The following is a 23,872-nucleotide window of genomic DNA, read 5'->3' as shown; positions in this document are numbered from 1 at the left end:
GGTCCTTTTTTCAGGGACATCCCAGAACTTTTTGCCTTCCTCCTGTATTCTTTATGACCTGTCATTGGTGGTTGTATGACTCTGGGTACTGCTGTTTACTGCTAAAGTGCATGTGCTCTCTATAGTAAACTTGGTAAGATTGGTCTACAGCTGTTTGGCATAGTTAATTTACCTGTAAGTCCCTTATACAGTGGAATCCCATATACCCAGGGTCAGTAAATTAAATGCTACTGGTCTGCTTACAGCGCTGCTTGCGCCACCCACTGCAGGGCCTGCGCGCACAGTTTACTGCCACTGTGACGTGGCACATAAAGTGGTTGCACTATCTGCAACTCCCCTTTTACTATATGTCAGTCACCCCTAAGGTAGGGCCTAGCTAGCCCTATGGGCAGGATACGGTGTGCGTAATAAGTTGGACATGTGCCTCAACTGTGTGGCATGTCTGGTAGTGACAAACAGCCTATTTAGTTTCTCACTGCTGTGAGGCTGCCCACTTATAGGGATGCATTGGGGATTCCCTGAGATGTGCTTCAGTAGTAATTCCTGGTCTTAGAGGGGTAGAGTGATCAAGTTTGGCATGTTTGGAATAGTAGTGATAAAACCTGCTTATTGGTGAAAGCGGATTTAGTATTACTATTTTAGAAATGTAACTTCTAGAAGTAGTACAGACACCCAGGTCCAAGGACTGCGATAGGGTTACCCCATTTTTCCCTAATGGCTACTTATAGAAGTAGGCATTTCTGTGTGATATGTGTCTTTGTGCCTGCCTGTTGTTGTATGGACCGTCTGGTTCTGGCTGACAGGGAGAGAGGGGGTGAGCACTCACTCCAGCCATTCCCTAGGGGGGTTGAGGTGTGTCCTGGGTGACTCAGTGCTAGGCTGAAAAGACCATGGCTGAATTTAGCGTAGCAGGAGGGGTTTCCCCTGGCACCTGAACAGTCCTAGTCTGCATTTCAAATGGTGGGAGGAGTAGCATCTCAACCTGAATAGGGCTGTGCCTGCCTTCCACAATAATGGCTGCGCCCCCTGTGGTGTGTCTATTCAAAAACTTTGAATACCCCCTCAGAGGTAAAAAGTATGCAGAGACTTTTCCTGACATACTGATATGAAAGGGGAACCGGATATACTTCCAGAAAAGCCTTGAGCAATCAGCTGCCTGTGTGAGTGCTTTGTGCCTTTGTGCCTTCTTGTTGTGTATTGACCGTCTGGTTCTGACTGACAGGGAGAGAGGGGATGTGCATTCACTCCAACCAGTCCTTGTGGGGGGTTCACAGGGTGGGGTTGAGCTGTGCCCTGCTCTTCCTGGGTGGCTCAGCTGTAGTCTGAAAAGACCTTGGCTGAATTTAGAGTCGAGGGAGGGTATTCCCCTGGCACCTAAATAGGCCTGGTCTGCATTTGGAGTGGTGGGAGGAGTAGCACCTGCACCTGAATAGGGCTGTGCCTGACTTCCACAATGATGGCTCTGCCCCCCTGTAGTGTGTCTGGAGCCAAGTCTTACACTTTCGATGGGGAGTTGTGTGCACTGTAATGATATTGTTAGAAAGCCCCCAGAATTGATTTAAACTGGGCTCAGGGCCCTGTACCTGGACGGAACAAAGACTGTATGTACTATAAGTACTAGGGCTGTCACCCCATTTCTCTTGAGCTTGCTTGGAACTTGGGAGACCACACTGCGTGTGACCAGGAGGAACCGCCATGAGACTGGGCATCTGAAATGCTGGCCTGCAGCCTGTTGGGCTAAGAGAAGGACTTATACTCTAACTACAGACACTCTTGTGCTGGCCTTCCTGCCTGCACCCTGTTGCTGGTGCTACAAGTGCTCTGCCTCTCATGAGCGAGTGAGATTATTGGTTTGCTCAGCCCAAAGGTGAAGGGTGAACCTATTGGCAGTCATGCTCAATATTTTTGTTTTAAATATGCTGTTGTAAGGGACATTGGCGTGAGCTTTGACCAGTCTGTGGGGAGCACGGCGTGTGGCCTGAAAGGCCCTCCCCCCTTTCGTGATTCTGGCCACCAACAAAAGGGAAAATGAAAGAAGTGTGCTGTTTTCCCCTTACCTACAGGAGGACAAAGAAGTGTTGGCAGTCGTGACCACCTGGAGTCCCGGTTGCTAAGCAACCTCTGGAAGGAGCTGCATTGGAGGATCCCTGTTTGCCCAACTCCCGCCCTTCCTAGGGGGCAGAACGGACAGTGAGAGGAAGCTGAAGCCTTGCGGCTTCCTGTCAGCTGCTGGTCACAAAGAGAGAGAGAGAGGCCCCGTGAAGAGCAGAACAGACTCGACAGAGACTTCGGTCCGGATCCGACCGCAGCTGCCCTTCACGAATCAGAGGAGGAGTGGAGAGCTGTGGGGTCGCAGCACCCTCCCTCTCCCGGCCAGTGCAGGTCAACACATCCAGGTATTTCCTTAACCCAGCTCACCATGGTGAAGAGCTCCACATTGTTGCAGCTGCGCCACGTGGTCGCTGGCAGCTGCACCCTTTCTGGATGTTGGGGGCATTTGTTCTTGGCATTCTGGGGGAGGCCTAGTAGGGGCCCCGGATTTGGTAGTCACTGCCAATAAGGAGCCACACTGGATCTTGGCATTCGAGTGGGCGAGACCTCAACAGAGGCCCCTGGGTCCCACAGGAGAAAGGATCTCCACAGAATCGCCGCATTTGCTGATGTAGGCAGGCACGCGGCTCAGAAGCCTACACAAAGGACACCAGGTGCCCTAAAGGAGATCGCATGTGTTGCGCTGATTGGGGTGCTCATGTAGTAGTGTGTGCACCTTACGAGTTGTTAGGGTGGTGCACTGTGGCTATGATCTCATCCCCTTATGCATTTGTCTAAATGTGTGCACTGCTACAAGTGGGCTGTCGTGCACGACTTATGTTCGTGCTTTATATCATTAGGGTGCCAAATGTATCTGGGGGGACTTATGTGCATAATGCCTAATGCCTATGTATTATTACATTGCCCAGGTTGGCATCCTATATACCGCAATGGTGATCTACATGTGTCTAAGGTGGGCATAAGGTGGCTATGCTGTGTGCCCTGCTGCAAGTGTTTACTATGGCACATTGATAATTATATTTATGCATAATGTGTCCTACTAAGTACAGTTCCTACCAGTAGCTACTGGGTGGGAGCAACCCTGATGTTTAGGACCGTGGCCATGTTGGCCAGTGATTTATGTGAATCCCTGTGACGTCATTACAAGCGCCAAGTGGCACAGTGATATATGGGATTGTGTTATAATGTTTTTTTATGGATAATACAAAGGCTATTTTTATATAACCTTGTGTGGAGTTTCTTTTGTGGTGTGCCTAGTGTGTTGCTGCTGTGTGAGTGTGTTGTGAAAACGCTTTACACATTGCCTCTTGGATAAGCCTGACTCCTCTGCCAAGCTACCAAGGGGGTGAGCAAGGGTTATCTTCAGCGTGTAACTCCCTTGCCCTGACTTGAGTATGGTTTCTGCCTGACTTGGGCGTACGTCCTAGTCAACCAGAAACCCCATTTCTAACAGTGCTATACTGGCTAACTAGCAGTGCTTTAAAGTGCGGCTTGGAAGTTAATGCTAAAATTTGAAGCTTTTCTCATGACTTGCAACATTGCTTACAGGTAAAAAAAAATACTTCACTTGAGTTATATATTTGTGCAATGTTTTGAGATGCAATTTTATTTAAATGTCAATTTATGTCCTCTTGTACGAGGATTTTTTATGAAATGTAAGATTCATCAGATTCCGTTTGATGGAAATGTGTGGTTTAAGAAGGATGGGTTGAGAAGGCGGGCTTAGAGCCGACCGAAATGGTCACTCTGCTAAAGCTTTGTGTGGCTCTGTTGCAGTGCCCCCCTCACACTAGTCTGGTGGGCCCCCTGTCTGGCCACATTAATTCCTCAGAGTGCTGGGGACAGCTCCCTGTCTGGGGGGTCCGAATCAAGGGTAGGTCAGCCCCGTAGGAGCTGGGACCTGCAGTACGGCCTTCACCTCGCCCGAGCCTCCACTTTGCAGTGGCCCCAGTCCTGAACCCAGGGGTGGTGGGGGCCTCAGGCACATCAGTGGCCAGAGATTGGTGCCTGCGGTCCCATGCTCCCTTCATTGCGGCCCAGCACACAGGGACCCCCCCCCCCCGATGGAGGCCTCCAGGGGATAGAGGCCCGGTTTCAATTGCTGCCACATGCCGTGGTGGGTGCCACCATTGCTAGTCTACCTTTGGGCAGGCCAGCATCCTGAAGCAAGCAGTTGGGAATCCCGGGGGTGGTCAGTGACAGCAACCGTCACTATCCCCATTTCTCCTCTCTTATCCTGTGGTGGTCCTCTTTCAGTCCCCATAGACCGTTGCCTGTGGAGTTAGACACCTGTTGTGCCGATCTCACACTGCCGGACATGGCAGTGCAGATGCTGCCAACTTCATCTTCGACGTCCAGGGGGCTGGGATTGACACTGCCTCCCTCTTTGCTGTTGCTTACTCCTGGTTGGGGCCTTGGTAACTTTTTGCTGCCCTGGCCCTTGTCTTTCTGGCCTGGTGGTGCTCCGCTTGGGTCCTTGTCGAAAAGGGGGCCCCTCTTCTCCTGGACTGTCTTGCCTTGACTATCTCGATGTTGGGTTCCAGGAGCTGCCATAACAGCACCCCGTTCTCTGGACTGTTGAGGTGAGGGGCCACAGATGGGATTAATTTGACTGACCCAACTTTTTCTTCTCTTCCTGCAGTGCAGAATGCCCCTGGGTTGTTCTTTGCAGAGCATTGCCTTCCCTCCTTGGGCCTTTCTCTCTTGCAGTGTAGGTGTGTTTCCTTCCTTGGGCCCTGGCACATCACTGGACCAGCCTGCAGTGCTCTCCTTGTGGTCCTGGGCAGTCCTCTTGTCCGAGGTCCGTTGCCCCGGTGTGAGGCACTGATGTTTCTATTACTCTTGCTTGGCCTGCTGCATGGACCCCTCTTTCCCCTCTACGACTAACGCTGGTTTGCCCGCTTCTTACCTACAGGGTTGGCTCACTACCCCTGCCCAACAGTTGTGCTGCATGTCGATGCAGCAGAAACTGGCCTGCAAACTTCTATTTGCTGAGGCAGTGCTCCACCTTCTGGTCCTTCTCCCATGGCAGCCCATACAGCAAATGTCCACTCGGTCTGCCAGGAGGTGTCCTTCCTTCATACTCATCTGGACACGGTAGATCGTCGATTGGACAATGTCAAGTCAGTACGATAGCTTGTTTTGGGGCTGGGACATTGAGTTCTTGCTCCACTCGGTGACGGACTTCGAGGACCGGTCCAGGAGGGACAACTTTCCTATTTAAGGTGTGCCTGAGGAGTTGAAGAAGGATGCTATGCTTGGCTATCTTATGCCACTGCTGCTAGATTTGCTGCACCTCCAGCTGGAGGGCCCTCTGGAACTGCAGAGGGTGCTCTGGGTTCATTTACCACGGTCCCAGCAGCCCAACTACCCATGCTCCATAATTGCTTGTGCCCTCTGTCACCAACACAAGGGCTCTCTCTCTGCCTGGCGCTGTACAACGCCCCTGCTTATTGATGGCAGCCACATTTCCTTCCCGGCGGATATCTCTGCCATCACCAACTTCAAACACAGGTGACTTCTGGCTCTCCACCCTTGCTTGCAGCACTGTGGCATCAAATAGAGCCTTATGGAACCTGCGAGGATGGTGTTTATTGGTGACGGGGCAACAATGGCCTTTCCAGATCCAGGGGAGCTTGAACAGTTTATGGATTCCCTCAGCGACTCTGCCATTGACACAACCATGGCTGGGGCTGCAGCTCCCCCTATAGATGATCTCCTCCCACTGAAACCAAGGTACCAGCCCTATCACATCCACACTGGAGGCTTGTAGTGGCAGGAGTCTGATCGAGAGAGTCTGTATCGTGTGCTGGTGGTGCTTCATAAGGACAGAAACAGAGACAAATCCAGGACACCACTGAAGCTGGGGGGGGGGGGGTCACCACCACTACCAATGAGAACTGTGCATATCCTTTGTTTTGCAACTGTTCAGTGTCTTTATGTGCCTTTCTGCTGTCTCGTCTCTCTGACCCCTCCACCCTCCTAGTTGATTCATTGCTTGTGAGTGGCTTTGTTACCTGCTGCCTCCTGCTCACCGCTACTGCGCTCTCCTTTCCCTGGGTCCCACACCGGCTGGGCCTAGTGCCTTTGGCTCTCTTCTCTAATTTGCTGTTTTTATCTTGTAGGTGGGTCCTGGGGAGGGGGCTCTGCCTGTGTCCCTTTTCATGGCTGATGGTTGTTTGTCCCTCTGCCATCTGCTCCCCCAGCTGTCCCCCTGGCCCCGCTCCCTGTCCCTCTATCCTACTCTCATGAGGTGGCTTGTTCCTCTTTCCTCTTCCTTTCTTTACTCGAGGTTGACCCTTCTCTGAGCAGGCTAGCTGCACCCTCATGGGGCTTGGCCCACCTTATTTCTTCTTCATCTTTTCAGACTCAGACTCAGAAATCTTTATTACGGCTACTTTAGCCATAAAAGATACATACATAAAAACACAGAGCCATGTCGTCTTACACATACAAGTCTAAAAACAATTAGAAACGTATCCATTAGTTACAGAAGTCGTAATAATCATCCTCAATAAGAAATACGTACACAAATGCATTGGAAACACAGAGCTTCATGGCAGTTGACATCTAAGGTCTGGGCATATATCATAATTAGAGGGAGAATCATACACCATCATCATATAAAAGCAACTATAACGTTATAAACCAACAAAAGGGTAACGGCTCCAAGTAATTGACCAATCTTCCTGCGAGCAATATACACAGACTAAAGGAATCTACTAATGCTGAATACAATAGATTGGGAAGTGTTTGTTTTAATAATTCTATATGCCATGACACAAGATCTTATTCCTAGAAGATTGCACTTTTTTCCATGGCATGGAGGACGGGGGCCTCGGCGAGTGCTGCAGGTGCAGCACAAGCCCAATTCTAAAAGTAGCTTCCTTGTTGGGCTTTGGCCCTGTTTTGCTTTCCTTTGTTTTCTCCCTGGTTGTCCCATCTCCCTGTTCCTGTTGTTTTCCTGCCCCATCCGGCTCCTGGGATTGTTAAGCTGGGGCCCTCTCTTTGTCTGCACCCGAGGCTATTCCCCTTTGGGCTTTGTCCTGCACTCATTTCCTTCATCCCAGGGGTTATTCCTTGCCTCAGGGCCCTTGTCCCACCTCCCACATTTGAGCCATGTTCTCCGAACCCCCTAACCTTGATCTCCATGAATGTCAATGGTCTGTTCCACTATGTCAAGCGCAAGAAGCTTTTGCACTATCTCCATACCAAGCATGTGTGGACATAGCCCTCAAGCAGGAGACCTATCTGTCCCCCGTTGAGTCTGCCAAGCTTAATCAGGAGTGGGTGGGCCAAGCTATTAGTAGTAGTAGGTCGTGGCAGATCCCAGGGCTGCCTGTCGGTTGTGCAATAGTTCCAAGAAGTGTGGGGTGGCTATCCTTATATGAAAATCTTTGCCTTGTTCGGTGCTAAAGACCAGGTTGGGTGCACGAGGGCATTGGGTGCTGGCAAAGTTGCAGATTTTGGATTGGCATATGGTGGTTGGGGCGGTCTATCACGTCGGGAAATTCTGACTTCTTTGCCCAGCTTTTCCTCCTCCTGCTCTCCCTCAGCAGAACGCTGGTGTTGTTGGGAGGTGACTAATCTGGCACCAGATCCTCTCTTGGACCGTAAGGGCTGATATGCACAATAGGTACAATAGGGTACTTCTGTGTGATCTGATGTCCGACCATGCTCTGGTGAATGTGTGGCTCCTGCTACACCCTCGGGACCAGGAGTACTTGTTCCTCTTGTGACCACATGGGATTCAGTTCCAGATAAATTATTGTCTTTTGCCTGGCCGGCTCTTGCCCTGTGGTACCTCCTGTGCAACTCTAGAGACAGGACTCTCCAACCATATTTCGGTGTTGCCTGGCCTAGATGTGGGCTGCAAAGCACGCTTCCCCTCGGTCATTGGCACATGCAGGCTTTTGTCTACCAGCAACCTGAGGGAAAGGCCAAATTACGCGATTATGTCCAGTCCTGGTTTTTTTTAAATGACAGAATGATGTCCTCAAGTAGGGTGCTATGGACGGCCTGCAAGGCATCCCTGCAAGGCAGTATGAAGGCGGACACAGTGTTTCCCAAATGTAGGAAATACACAGCTAGGGATGTCCTGGAATGAGAGGTTCGCAATCTTACGGTTCAGTACATGAAATTCCCTACCCACCTCTCCCCCGGCAGCTGGAACTTGCCCAAATTCAGTTGAACTCCTACTTTGTGAAGGCTACTGAGAAGGCCCTGGTCAAGCTATGGTGGCGTCGCTACGACCACAGGGAAGTGGCGGGCTGGCTTCCGGCCGCTCAGCTGAACCAACAGGAATCACAATTCGCTATCATGCCGAGACACACTGGGTGTTGTATTTATCTTTCTGTTTTTCTTTTTTTGGGCTCTTTTTTGATGTATGTTGTATATAGAGGTAAGTCTTCTATAGGGCTGAGTACTGCACTATGAATAATTACTGAAAGCGTTACACGGAGAGTATCACTCTTATGATTTTACCTGTACACTGTTTGTTTTTATTGTAAGTGTTGTAAACCAAATATGTGACTATACATACATTGTGTTTGCAGCCCCGAGGAAGCCCCATTTGGGGCGAAATGCATTGGCTGTATTATTCCATCACTTTACGCTACCAGTGGTCCAAGAAGCTATTAAAGGATCATCTGTTGAAATCACTGAAGAGTCCGGATTGACTGATGTTTTGTGCATTTATGCCTTGAAATATTTGTATTGCCTCTCTATGCATTTTGTACAGAAGAGCCCTTGGCCCCTCATCGGGACGCTCCTCTCTTGACGTGGCTAGAGTGTAATTTGCTTGTCGTTCCATTTACACCCCTGCCAACCTATCTGCATTCCCCCCTGGTAGGGGTGTCCTCTAACCCAGTCTTGGCATCGATTGCAGTTGCCTGGAGAGATGTGCACCTGTGGCTGGGTGTGCCCCCGCCCTTGCACATGAAGACCCCATTATGGCACAGTTCTGCTCTGTGAATTGGGGGGCATCCTTCTTGTGGGAATCCTTGTGTGCCCATGACTGCTTTTATTCGTTTAGCTGCATGAGGGGGCTGCAACTAAGTCTTCCACAGTTCTTTGCACAGAGTTTGGCTGGCTTCCTACCCACAGACTACTGGTGGTTCTGCCAACTGGTGCACTGTCTGGAGGTGGCCCTGGGGCCAGCGCCAATGGAATTTTCCATTTTGCCTGGCTTGCAGTACCTTTGTGCCCTGGGTTACTACCGCGGTCTGGTCTCTGGCATTTATGAGGTACTCATCAAAGTTCATCATTCTTGTCCCTTAGCACTGTGATGCAGCTGTCATGGCGGGCGGTGCTCAGCAAGGCCTATTCCCAGGAGGCATGGGCTTCCCTCTTGCTGGGGAACAATAGGGTCCTCTGGGAATCCCAACTTAGATTCCTGTACATTATGGTGTTGTATGATTGGTCTTGGTCGCCATGGAAACTCAAGCAAGCCAAGTTTCTCCCTCACAACAGCTGCTTGAGAAGCAATACCAATTACTGTGCCTTGTTTCATATCTGGTGAGACTTGTGACCTACTGGCCCAGTATATGGTATCAGCTCTGCAATTACTGCTCCTTCTTGGTCCCCCATTGCTCTATCCTGCTCTCTTCCATTGTATCTTGGACCAAACTAACCATACCTCCCATGAACACCGGTGGGCTGCTGCCACTCTCTGCCACTCTCACCGTGTCAAAGCAGAGCATCCTTCGGTATTGGAATGGCACGTGGAACTTCATCGTATTGCACCTCATGAACAGGTGCCGTACAAGCTCAATGATAACCTGGTTGTCTTGGAGGTGAGCTAGGATCATTTTCTCGCTTTTGTTTGCCCAGATTCACCATGAGGTGTTTGGTGACCTCCCTCCCTACAGCAACCCACGTGCTTAAAATGTTCCCTGCCTTCTTTCTCCAGAAACTGGAAGGCACTACTCCTGTTAAAAAGGATGGGTTAACCTGCCTCAATGTTTTCAATATTGTGGAGCAGTGAAACAGGATTTGGATCACGTTTTAGTTTTTGGTCTCTTGTATTTGCAGTAAAAATGTATATATCCTGTGATTTCAAAGCACTTTATAGGAACTCATGAAGGCACACTTTATTTATTGTTAAATCCAAGTACTGTGAATGCCTATTTAAGTCTAATTAGATTTTTTGGATTGTTTCTAGTAAATGTACTTATTTTCTTGTTTGGATTGTTTCTAGTAAATGTACTTATTTTCTTGTCTTTTCATTTTTGTGTATCATGTATATTGAATGTTTTTATTATGTATAATTTGTTTTGATTTAGTTTACCTCCTTTAAAACATCTTTTTTTGTATTGTATTTATTTACTACTGGTTCTTGTGGGTTTAAGTGCACTCTGTAGATGCACTTTACAGATTAAATAAATAAACACTTATTCACATGTGTAAGTGTGTGTGTGGGCTGCATGTGTGAGACTACCATTGTGTGTAGCACGGTAACTGCGCACAAGTAGACTTTTGAAAATGGGTGTCTCCAAGGTTGACATGTTGATCTGTGATTGGCCTTATAATATTAGTGCAAAAACAACATTTGATGGACAGAATTCAGAACAATGTCATACATTCAGCCCAGGGACCTCAATGGGTAGTGTATTTGTGCCGAGCCTGGAAAACCTATACATGCATCAATTCGAACAAGATCATGTATTGAACCACAGTAACCCCTTTATCCACCAGGTGGTACTGTGGAAACGTTATATCGACGATATTTTGGTGATTTGGAGAGGGACGTCAACGGAGGTTTCGTCCTTTCATACATGGTTAAACTCAAGGAATCAGTTCCTTAAGTTTACCATGGAGAGCAGCAAAGAGAAATTGGCGTACCTGGATCTCCAGATCTTCCCAGCAGAAGGAGGCCTACAGAGTGAGCTCTTTAAGAAACCAATGGCACGGAACTCGCTTTTGTCCTATCAGAGTTTTCACCCCCAGTCCCTTCACGAGAATTTACCTGTAGGACAATTTCTTAGGGTGAGAAGGAACTGTTCATCTAACACCCTATACGAACAACATGCGAAGGAACTAGCGCTCAATCTGAAAGATCGTCATTATCCGGATCATCTAATACGCCGCGCGCGGAAGAGAGCCTTCAACAACAATCGAGAGGCACTTCTGCAACACAAGAGGCCAGAGACCACAAGAGGCCAGATGACTATGGTCCAAACTTTCACCACATCTTCCAATCAGGTGAAGAAAACCATACTCAAGCATTGGAAGATCCTGAATACAGCAGCAGGTACAATACCTCGCCCTTTGTTTGCATTCAGAAGAGGACCCTCTATTCGGGATAATCTGGTGCATACCAGACCTCACACCGAGATGAGACAAACTATCAATACCATCTGGAACAGCAATCCAGTTCAAGGCCATTACCCATGTGGGAATTGTGCTGCCTGTCCACAGACACGTAAAATCTTAACAGTAGACATTGGCACCAATAGACCCTGGAAATTGACAAGGCACACTAACTGCAATTCGGAAAAACTGATTTATTTGATCATCTGCCCATGCAAAAAACAGTATGTGGGCCATACAACGCGGATGATTAAGGCTCGCATTAGCGAACACAAAAGCACTATCCGATGTAGGAAGCAATCTACAGGCCTTACCAATCACTTCCTGGAAGCGAAACACAAACCTGAGGATATGTTTTGGTTAGTGCTGGAACAGCCATACATCCCACCACACATCACCAATGTCTCCCATTTCCTCTTTGTGAAGGAGCAACGGTGGATTCACAGATTGCAATCTGATGTCAATGGATTGAATGACAATATTCCATGGTTATCTATCTAAGGGGACCACTTGCCATGTGTGCTCTTGGTAGTCATAATGAGTCGGGTTCGGTGCGAGTAACCACTACACATCCGTGGCGCTAACGACACCAGGCTCTCCGTAAACCATTTTCAGGTTCCTAAGTTAAATGCAGTCTACTGGTCTACTTTTGACTTTCATAACAGACACCTTTATCATATATTCACCATCAACCCACACCCACTAGGAATTTATGTCCACAGTAGGGGTTAAGGTCTCCTTGTAAGCTGGCCCAGGACTTTGTTAATTCCTCAGGTGTACATTTTGTCATCGCCGTTTTTCGGCAACACAGCGCTTATTTACGCTTCCTGGGCTAGGGTATCAACTTATGGGGCTTTAAACTCACAACATTGCTAAATAAGATCCCTTTATATGGCTCCCGCCCGATAATTTAACTAACAAGTCGCGGTGTTATTTGCAACACAATCGCGTCCCCATAGCCTTTCAACACGCGATAAATAATGCTAGATTGGGGCCGTAATACGCAAGCGCGATACAGCTGCATGTAGGCAGCGTCTCGCCATTTGCCGAGACAGATCTAGTTAGCGCTGTGCTAATGTGCATGCGCGGTACGCGTGAGCAGGCGTACTTGTGTTCGCGCATGCGCGCTAGATGACTACTTTGCGGTGCACATGCGCGAGGGTGTAGTAAGTCGTGTATCGCGCAATTGCAGCGCGTACACATTGAGACTCAGCTGAGCCCCATTACGGATGGAGTAGCGCTATAAATAGACGCCAGACCGTCCGTTCGGTGCCTCCCCTTCGGCTCGTCATTCAGCCTCAAGGTACCGACGGACAGGTAAGCAGGGACTGGGTTTCTTAAACTGGAGAGGCCAAGTAGTTCATTGTTTGATTCCTCCACTTAGTTAATAGATAAGAACAGGAGGACTCCCTTTCACCAAGTTTTGAACAGCATTAATTAACACCCTTACTCTGCTGTTGAGATGGACTTTAGTAGGTAAAGATGAGGGGGATATTTCCCCACTGCTTCTAAACAGTAGTAATCAACATCATTACTCAGTAGTTTAGCTGGGAAACAGTAGTTGCTTGAGTACAATTGATGAGCATCCCCTTGAATACACTGGAGGGGTAGATGCCGTAGTCGTTAGATGTGGCCACCTTAGACACCGGTGGGGTACATGTGACAGACAGTTGAGAAAGTTAGTGGGTTTTAATAATATACTGAGGTCTTATCCTCTAGACATGCATCTTTCACAGATATTGTCTTTGTATGTTCAGAGCGGTGCCTTATCCGTCCGAGCAGTTGCCGGGTGAGGTGAGGTCCACTTCCCACACACAGCTGGGTAAGTGTTAAACTTGTGTACATCATTTCATCCACTGGGTGACGTATTACAATGCACTTTGTATGTGACTATTACTAATGAGTGATGGTCCAGTCTGAGGTTTGTGAGTTTTCACTGGTTTTGCACGGTACATCATCCACTACAAAATGGTTGGTGTAGATTTAATTTTTTGAACAATGTCTAAATGCAATGTCTACATTGTTCTTTTTCATCTTCTTGTGCTTCCACAGGAAAGACCTATCGCATCACCAGAACAACACTGTGAAGATGTGGTAGGATGGTTCTGTTTTGTTCACTTCGTTGTATATTTACTTTAGTTCAGCACATATTATAGTGCCTTGCAGTAGCAGATATTAATTTGGCCCTGACGAATGCCAGTGACCCTTCACATTTAAGGCAGAAACATGTTGGCCCTCTTATATCTTACTTAGTTTTCTACCAAGCAAGTCAAACAGTGATTTTTTCCCACTGTTATTTCACTATTTTTAATCTGACGTCCAGGTAAACGCTAATAAAGGTCTTTGTTTGCCTTGATAGCCATTTTAACACACATCACATTATTTTACTTTCTTGCACTGCACATATCAGCCTCACCTTCTGGTCTAACAACTGTGGTGACCATACCATGGTTTAGTAATGCGTCGCTAAATTACAACCGGGCGACTGCACACTTACCTTGGTATTGGAGTCCTACATGATGAGGCTCCGCCATCTGGTGGGCTGATAGGACTTAATCAGCTACAGTTGATAGTCTTTTGTTGGATTCACTCCTGTGCAATTATACCAGTGTCAATTTGTCATACCTCAGCACCATTTGACTGACAGGCTTTGTTGTTATTTAGAGGCATTCAGCCCAGTACAGAGATCTGGGCCTAAATCCATCGTTTTTTTTGCACTCCACACCACCCCAGTTCAGACATGGCCATATGCAAATCAGCCTTGACCCTGTGCCTCATGGGAACAGTCCAGCCCTAACTGCCAAGCCATGTCTTCCTTGGACCGGAATCAAGCATCCTAGGACCGTTTTCTGGCTATCAGTCGTCATCAGCCAGCATAGCTTAACTCCAGTGGTGTGGAGAGCACTGGACTCACGTCTGAGCATACCCGTCCCACTCGGGGTGATAAATGCAAAAACAACAGTTGATGGACAGAATGCAGAACAATGTCATATGTTCACCCAGTACAGAGATCTGGGCCTAAATCCATCGTTTTTTTGCACTCCACACCACCCCAGTTCAGACATGGCCATATGCAAATCAGCCTTGACCCTGTGCCCCATGGGAACAGTCCAGCCAGAACTGCCAAGCCAGGTCCTCCCTGGACTGGAAACAAGCATCCAAGGACTGGTTTCGGGCTTTCAGCCCTTATCAGCCTGGATAGCTTGATTCCAGTGGCATGGAGAGCACAGATCTGTTGACTGGGTGTGAGTGTTTGATTGGTTCAGATGCTCCGTCCATCACCACCCCCTTTTGTACCGCTTTGTTCGCCATAATTTGGCAGGGTATGCTCAGATGTGAGTCCCTTGCTCACTTTGCCACTGGATTCAAGCAAGCCTGGCTGAAGACGGCTGTTTTGCTAGAAACCAGTCCAAGGAAGCTTGAATCCGGTCCAGGGAAGGCATGGCTTGGCAGTTCGGGATGAACTGTTCCTATGAGGCACAGGGTCAGACTGATTTGCATGTGGCCATGTCTGAACTGGGGTGGCAGAGTGGGATAAATAACAGTGATGGATAAAACCCAGATCTGTTGACTGGGTGTGAGTGTTTGATTGGTTCAGATGCTCCGTCCATCACCACCCCCTTTTGTACCGCCTTATAATATTAGTGGGCACTCAGGTAAAATCAGTTTGGTTTACTGCTTTGTCTGAAGTGACACTGTATTAAATGCATAGGGGGGAATATTCCTTAGAATGCAGTTTCACTTCCCTTTGGCCTACAAAGTCTTATAAGGTACGAAACTGGGTCAAATATATTCACCAGGTTTGAAGACACAAGTCCCAAGATTGTACATATATACGTTATGGGTCGTCCAAAATGTTCATATTTCTTTGGCTCAGATCAGGTTTCACCTTTTCCCACTCTGCTCCTAAGCAGAGCGAACAAAGGCATCCCCACACAAAAGAAGTAATTAACAGTGCTTCACTCTACTCCTGAGGAGGAAGGAATGATAAAGAAAAGAAAATCTGCATGTGTTAATTAACTGTCGCATTAGCTGGGACTGCCCAGGCCCACTGAACAATGAAAAAAGCCCAGACCTTTGGAGCCAACACAGGAGGGCCCCCCTCTTTGAACTTTTGGTGAGAAAGTAATTTGCAGTGATGTCAGTAAGTGGTGGAGCTGAGGGTCTCAGAGGAGATGTAAACACTGACTTCTTGATGGATCCATCCTGAACTGCCCCAGCATGCTGTGCAGGAGGGTTAGGACAGGAGTGGAATGGTAACCTGTCACCCTAGGATCGGCCAGGGGTGCCTGATTTGTAGAACGTTCCAACTCCATTTAAAAACTCTTGCACAAGGCAGAGAGTTGTTGTAGTACTTCAAGTTGGACTCTGGAACTGGGCTGCACCGCAGCAACACTGTGCAAAGCTGGAAGAACAAGCACTCTGATTGGCTTGGGACTTTGCCCAAAGCTGAACTCAGGACCAGTGGGCCTCTCTGGACCAGAGGTCTTCAATCTGTGGGGTGTGACCCCCAGGGAGCTGTGGAGTCCTGGGAAGGTAGTGCGCACATTTCCCAGCCTCACTTGTTTCTGAAATCCAAAAAGTTTGCTTTTGTTTTGGAAAAAAGACAACTGTCTTGGACAGCTAATTTCGATCATTAAAAGGCTTCAGTTGAAGTTTCATTAATTGAGTCTTCTGTGCTGTGAAAAGCCATCTTGCCCAGGTACCAGCTTGCCTGAATGAAATGCAAATATTCACTATTAATTTGCAAGTATAAAGAGTGCTTGGGAACCGGTTCTGGGTTTGATTGATCAAATCACACTCCAAGTTTAGTGATGACGAAAAAATTTTTTTTGAGTGGTAGTGCATGCTGTTAATCGTAATTGTTTTTACACAACCCTTAGTACCCCTAAGGAGGTGTTGAAGGGAAAGTTATGTAAAGAAAAGTGCCTTACATACGCTCCGGTATAACTAAAATGAACATTTTGGAAGCATCATTTTATGGTAAAACTATTGCACATTTTAAATAAGTCTATCCTATACTGTGTGTAATGCAAGTATAAAATAATGACTTATGTCTTCACAGTGCTTTGTGTCTGTGCCCTCGTAGCACTAAAAATACATGTCACTATTCTCCAAAGCTCCACCAAAGATTTCATTCTGTGGCTCTCTGGTTGCACACAGACCTCTGCAATGCATTAACTAATAATGTACTACAGTGCATTTCCCACTGAGTAACAACTTTTTAAATTTATTTTTCATTTACGCTACCCATTAATTTATATGTAGCTACCTTATGGTGAAAGACCTAAAAAACATACAGAATGCTTTGGGGCTTATTTATGAGAGGCTCGCTCCACCAGAGCATCACTTGGTTTTGATGCTCCGGTGGTGCAAGCGTCCCAGCCATACCTGTGAGGCGGCGCAAAGTCACCCTGGATCGCTTTGCGTGGCCTCAGAGATATGGAGTAAGACAAAGCAGCACAAGTCACTGCATTGCCTTATTCTGCATCAAGGAGGCGTTCCATGGGCATGGCGTGTGGGTTCCCAACAACACCCATGGATTGTGATGCTGCCCAGGATTTAATAAATCATGTAAACCTGGGGTAGCACTAAAACGTATGCCTCCCCAATGGAGGCGTAATGAGTTGTTCCCTTTCCATGTGTGCTGCATTCAGCAGCTCACATATAAAGAAGAAACACCTCTCTGGATTGTTTTTGTGAAGAAAGGTGCCATTTCCTGCACAAAAATAATTCTTCTTATGTTGTGATAGGCAGCAATTTATTTTCATAAATACGGTGCATTCCTGACGTTTCACATTGGGGCAGGGTAGCGCAGCAAGAAGACTTGCGGTGCTGCCCTATGCCAGTTCCTCATGAATTAGGTCCTTTGTTTTTAGCTAAACCTTTGACCACACCCCCGCGCTGACTGACCTTTGGTTTGCAAAATACTGGTTATTATTATTTACCCACCATAAAAATGATTTGCTGTGGGAATTGGTGGTGGTAATGGTTGTCGATGAATAGAAGGCGTACTAGGTTCTAGAAAGTTTTGTCAGGAGATGATCCTTACACCTTAATATTTTTGACATGGGGATCTCGGCATCAAAAGGTTTGAAGACCTCAGGTTCTAGAACCACTGGCAGTGGTTCCCTTACACTTCTGAACGACCAGTTGGGGAAAATCTGGACTTTTGCACCCCAGAAGGAGGAGTGGAGCACAAGAGACAAAATCTTGGGGAAGTCTACTTCACGGAACCAGTAAATCCAGATCCCTGAAAAAGTCAGTAGACCTGCTGAAACTGCTCCTGGTGGCTAGAGCTCACAGCCCGAGGTAAAATGAGCACATAATCATCCAAATCAGACTAACTGGTCCAAGCTATGGCCTTTAAAAGGATGTAACCTTTGACCCCTGGGAGAAGACAGAGACCGTGGTGCTCTGCCACATTTCATAAAATTACCAGTGGGGTGGGCCAGTCCCAGGGAGGGGGGTTGATGGGGGTTCATTAATGATTAATGAGCCTGGGAAGGGGTGTGAGTGGTGCCCCGTCCCTAGGCTCTCTGAGGCCTGGGCACCCTATCACCAGGGACCATTTTCATAAAACAAAGCCAGAGCCACCTAAATGTGAGTCACTGCTTCCATTGCCTGTGCACCCCATAATGCAGTGCATGGTTTATCTACATGACACATAAATCGCTACATAGCAACACCCCCAGCTATTTAGCACAAAATCTAGAGCGGTCGGGAGGATGCAGACATTTGTGAAGTTCGAGCTCACTACTACTAAAACTTCAATCCTTTCACAAAAAGAGAACTGGGTACAGAGCTTTCTCAGGTATCGCACCGAAGATTTGGAACCCCCTTCCCCCAGATGTACGCAGAATCTCCTCCTTTACCGCCTTCAAAAAAGAAGCGAAAATGTTTCTAATGAACAAATTAACATCCTAAAACTTAGCTCTCGGATGACTATTTGCCACCGATTATATCCAAACACCAATGTCTACCTCTTTTATAATATATGCGATTTCCGATTGTATGTATAATGTGTGATAACAGTGTACCGTAAAACGCTCTGATACCCCGTGGGTCATGTTCGCGCTATATCAAACTTTATAAATAAATAAATACTTTTTTCCTGCTTGTGGTGGCCCCAGTTTGGCAAATGGCCTATATCTCTAGCCCAACACTAGCTGGGCACGGTCCTGGGGCAGGGTGCTTTCCATTCTTGCTCATCAAGGATGGCAGTATCCAATGAGTAGTGGGAATTATTTTAAGTATACAGCGCTACATCTGGCTGTATTGCTGTTGTTCTTGTGTGCATTCACATTACACTGGGAAGTATTTTATGTACAAATGGATGTTAGCAAGGCAGTCTAAGATACGTTTATATCAAGCACCCTGTGAAGTATTCTGTATTCTCTTGGAAGTACTGCAGGGAAGTGTTGCCAAAAAACGAGGTGAGGGTATTCGAATTGCCTGGGCGAATATTGCAAATGTTCTCGATAGTAACATTATTTTGGGGCGCAGTAAATTCCCTGGGAGGGAGCAGTGTTATAATGTGAAATCATGGGCCTAGTCCCTTCAGAAGAATGTTATGAGGCCCTCTGAGTCTCCCATATATCACAGATATTAATTGACCTTGGGATGAATGGGGGCCCTGAAGGGCTGGAGGCCCCCTGGACTATGAGGCTGCAAGGTCCTGCCTAACACCTCTGGGAAGGAGAAGTGACATAACATAAATTGATGGGACACCCCAGGTTCCCCCCCCCCCGCAGAAAGTGATGAGGGCCTCAGAGACTGCTATATATTACAGGTATTCATTGATCTTTGGGTGAATGGGGGCCCTGAAGGGTTGCGGGCCTCGCGCACCACGTGACTGCAGGGGCCTGCGTTGTGCCCCTGGGATGGAGTAGGGGAGCTCTGCTAAGCACAGCAGGTAATGTTAGTGAGCATTGAAGACACTATAGTGAGAACACCGAACCAGTTGCAGCTGGTGTTGTCAAAGAGTGGCAGGGCAGGGGGCGGTGTGTCAGGAAACAACTGATAACAAATGACAAAATTAAATTAAAAAAACATACCTGCAGCCGGACGCGTGGCGCTCTTTTGCTCATCTCCTCTGCAGGAACAGGCTCCCAGACTCCACTGTGGCCAATCCTGGTGCTGTTCTCATGCTGCTGGAAACAGCGTTGGAATTGGCCTGAAAGTTCTGAGTTTGCACTCCCAGTGAGACTAGGAGCCTGTGCCTGCTGTCTCCAAAGCAACTCAGGTTGGAGATACCTTAAGGGCGCATGATGGTTTGGCCGGCCTGAGATCGCCGGTCAACCCGTCATGTGCACTGATCACAGTGCACTTACTACTCCTCCTGCAGCCTGTCATTCCCGTGGCCACAACAGCAAAGACTTTTTTGTTTATTATCGTTTTCTTTTTCCTTTCCTGCTGTTTTGAGGCAGCTGGCAGGTGGGACGTTGTTCACCTGCCATATCGACCCACCGCTGCACCAAACAATATTTGAGTATAGTAGGTACTCCGGAAAACAGAGAAGGCATCCTGCTTTCTTGTCCACTGAATGCCTACTCTACTGCAGATGGACAAGTAATACTGTGTAGAGCATCAGCACTATTCCACAGCCTGCCTACTATACTGTGTATGGACCATCAATACTGTGTAGAGTATCAGTAATACTCCACAGCATGTCTACTATACTGTGTATGGACCATCAATACTGTGTAGAGTATCAGTAATACTCCACAGCATGTCTACTATACTGCGGATGGACCATCAATACTGTGTAGAGTATCAGTAATACTCCACAGCATGTTTATTATACTGCAGAAGGACTTGCAATATTGTGTAGAGTATCAGCAATAGTCCGCAGAAGAGAGACCTTCGATACAGTGTAGAGTATCAGCAAAACTCCACAGTATGTTTACTATACCTTGGATGGACTTTTGATGTTGTGTAGTGTATCAGTAATAGTCCACAGCATACTGAGGATGGACCATCATTACTGTGTAGAGGAACAGCAATACTTCACAACAGATGGACCTTCAATACTGTGTAGAGTATCAGTAATACTCCACAGCATGCCTACTATGCTGTGGATGGACCTTCGATGATGTGTAGAGCATGGGTATAAACTTTCTGTCGGGGCTAAAATTACAGTGTGATTTGTGGCCGAGGGCCGCACCGACGGGGATGGGTTCAGTAGGGGGTGGGGCTAGAGTAAAAAAAATCAAACCCATTTCAAAACATTAGACAAATCGACAATGCTGTATTTCAAAAGCAGATGTAACTAAAAAGAGCACATCTTGATAATACATTGTTATTAGCAGATAATAGCAATCTTAAGAGGCATTGCATAGCTTCATACACAGTTTGAGCCCAATTCCACCACAGTCTCTCTCTCTCTCTTTCTCTCTCTCTCTCTCTCTCTCTCAGTCAGTCAGTCCTTCTCTCGGTCATTCAGTCTCTCTCAGTCTATCTCTCTCTCTCTCTGTCAGTCAGTCTCTCTCCCTCTGTTAGTCAATCAGTCTCCCTCTTTCAGTCTGTATCTCTCAGTCAGCCAGTCTCTCTCTCAGTCAGTCAGTCTCCCTCTCAGTCAGTCTCAGTCAGTCAGTCTCTCTCTCTCTCTCTCTCTCTCTCTCTCTCTCTCTCTCTCAGTCAGTCTCAGTCACTCAGTCTCTCTCTCTCTCTCTCTCTCTCTCTCTCTCTCTCAGTCAGTCTCAGTCAGTCAGGCTCTCTCTCAGTGAGTCAATCTCTCTCTGTCAGTCAGTCTCTCTCTCTCAGTCTCAGTCAGTCAGTCTCTCTCTGTCAGTCTCAGTCAGCCTGTCTCTCTCTTTCTCAGTCAGTCAGTCTCTCTCTCTCTCAGTCAGTCAGTCTCTCCCTCTCTCTCAGTCAGTCTCTTTCTCTGTCAGCAAGTCTCTCTCTCTCTCTGTCAGTCTCTCTCTCCCTCAGTCAGTCAGTCTGTCTCTCTCTCAGTCAGTCTCTCTCTCAGTCAGTCGGTCTCTCTCTCTCGTTGTCAGTCAGTCTCTAACTCTGTCAGTCAGTTAGTCTCTCTCTCAGTCAGTCAGCCTCTCTCTCTCTATTGCAACCTCTCTCCAAGTCAGTCTCTCTCTAAATCAGTCAGTCTATCTCTCTCAGTCAGTCTCTCTCTCTCTCTGTCAGGCAGTCTCTCTCTCAGCCAGTCTCTCTCTAGCTCTGGCATTCTCTCTCTCAGTCAGTCAGTCTCTCTCTCAGTTAGTCAGTCTCTCTCTCTATTGCAGTCACTCTCTCGGTCAGTCTCTCTCTCAGTCAGTCAGTCTCTCTAACAGTCTGTGAGTCTCTCTCTCTCTCTCTGTCACAGTCTCTCTCACAGTCTGTCTCTCTTTCTCTCTCTCAGTCAATCAGTCATTCTCTCTCTCTCTCTCAGCCAGTCTCTCTCTCAGTCAGCCTCTGTCCGTCTCTCTCTCTCTCCCTAAGTCAGTCAGTCAGTCTCTCTCTCAGCCAGTCTCTCTCTCAGTCAGTCAGTCTCTCTCTCTATAGGTCAGCCTGTCTCTCTCTCTCAGTCAGTCAGTCTCTCCTTCTCTCTCTCTATGTCGGTCTCTCTCTCAGTCAGTCAGTCTCTCTCTCAGTCAGTCTCTTGCTCCATCAGTCAGTCTCTCTCTCTCTCTCTCTCTCTCTCTCTCTCTCTCTCTCTTTCTCTCTCAGTCAGCCAGTCTCTCTCTCTGTCTGTCAGTCTCTCTCTCAATCAGTCTCTCTGTCTCTCTGTCACTCAGTCTCTCTTTCTGTCAGTCTCTCTCTCTCTGTCTCTCTCAGTCTTTCTCTGTGTCAGTCTCACTCTCTCTGTCAGACAGTCTCTCTCTCACACCTAGTCAGTCAGTCAGCCAGTCTCTCTCTCCTAGTCAGTCTCTCTCTCAGTCAGTTAGTCTCTCGCTCAGTCATTCAGTCTCTCTCTTTCTCTCTCAGTCAGGCAGTCTCTCTGTCGCTTTCAGTCAGTCTCTCTCTGAGTCAGTCAGTCTCTCTCTCTCTCTCTCTCTCTCTGTCAGTCTCGCTCTGTCGGCCAGTCTCTCGGCCAGTCAGTATATCAGTCTCTTAGTCAGTCAGTCTCTCTCTCTACTCTCTTTCCACTCTCTCCACTCTTCCTCCACTCTCTCTCCACTGTCTCTCTCCACTCTCTCTCCACTGTCTCTTTTCATTTTTTCTCTCTCTCCACTTTCTCTCTCTCCACTTTCTCTCTCTCAGTCTCTCTCTCTGTCAGTCTCTCTCTCTGTGTCAGTCAGTCTCTCCCTCAGTCAGTCAGTCAGTCTCTCCCTCAGTCAGTCAGTCTCTCTCCCTCAGTCAGTATGTCTCTCTCTCTCTATTGCAGTCTCTCCCTCAGTTAGTCTTTCTCTCAGTCAGTCAATCTCTCTCTCATTTAGTCAGTCTCTCTCTATCCGTCAGTCTCTCTCTCTCTCTCTCTCTCTCTCTCTCTCTCTCTGTCAGTCTCTCTCTCAGCCAGTCAGTCTCTCTCTGTCAGTCAGTGTTTCTCTCAGTCAGTCAGTCTCTCTCTATTGCAGTCTCTCTCTCAGTCAGTCTCTCTCTAAGTCAGTCAGTCTCTCTATCAGTCCATTAGTCTCTCTGTCTCTCTGTCAGTCTCTCTCTTAGTCAGTCTCTCTTTCCCTCTCTCAGTCAGTCAGTCATTCTCTCTCTCTCAGTCAGTCAGTCTCTCTCTCAGTCAACCTCTCTGTCAGTCTCTCTCTCCCTAAGTAAGTCAGTCAGTCAATCTATCTCTCTCTCTCGGTCAGTCAGTCTCTCTCTGTAGGTCAGTCAGGCTCTCCCTCTTTCTCTATGTCAGTCTCTCTCTCTCTCTCTCTCTCTCAGTCAGTAAGTCTCTCGCTCTGTCAGTCTCTCTCTCTCTCTCTCTCTCTCTCTCTCTCTCATTCAGTCAGTCTCTCTCTCTGTCTTTAAGTGTCTCTCTTAGTCAGTCTCTCTCTGTCAGTCTCTCACTCTGTCAGTCTCTCACTCTGTGTCAGTCAGTCTCTCCCTCAGTCAGCCAGTCAGTCTCTCCCTCAGTCAGCCAGTCTCTCTCTCAGTCAGTCTCTCTCTCTCTCTCTCTCTCTCTCTCTCTCTCTCTCTCTCTCTCTCTTTGCCAGTCAGTCTCTCTCTCTGTCAATCAGCCAGTCTATCTCCCTCAGTCAGTAAGTCTCTCTCTATATATATTGCAGTCTCTCTCTCACTTAGTCTTTCTCTTAGTCAGTCAGTCTCTCTCTCAGTTAGTCAGTATCTCTCTATCAGTCAGTCTCTCTCTCTCTCTGTGTCAGTCAGTCTCTCTCTTAGTCAGTCAGTCTCTCTCAGTCAGTCTCTCTCTGTCAGTCAGTGTTTCTCTCAGTCAGTCAGTCTCTCTCTATTGCAGTCTCTCTCTCAGTCAGTCTCTCTCTAAGTCAGTCAGTCTCTCTGTCAGTGCATTAGTCTCTCTGTCTCTCTGTCAGTCTCTCTCTTAGTCAGTCTCTCTTTCTCTCTCTCAGTCAGTCAGTCATTCTCTCTCCCTATCTCAGTAAGTCAGTCTCTCTCTCAG

Source organism: Lissotriton vulgaris, chromosome 11 (assembly GCF_964263255.1).
Source record: "Lissotriton vulgaris chromosome 11, aLisVul1.2, whole genome shotgun sequence".
Lineage (NCBI taxonomy): Eukaryota > Metazoa > Chordata > Amphibia > Caudata > Salamandridae > Lissotriton > Lissotriton vulgaris.
Note: the sequence above shows the minus strand (reverse complement) of the source record.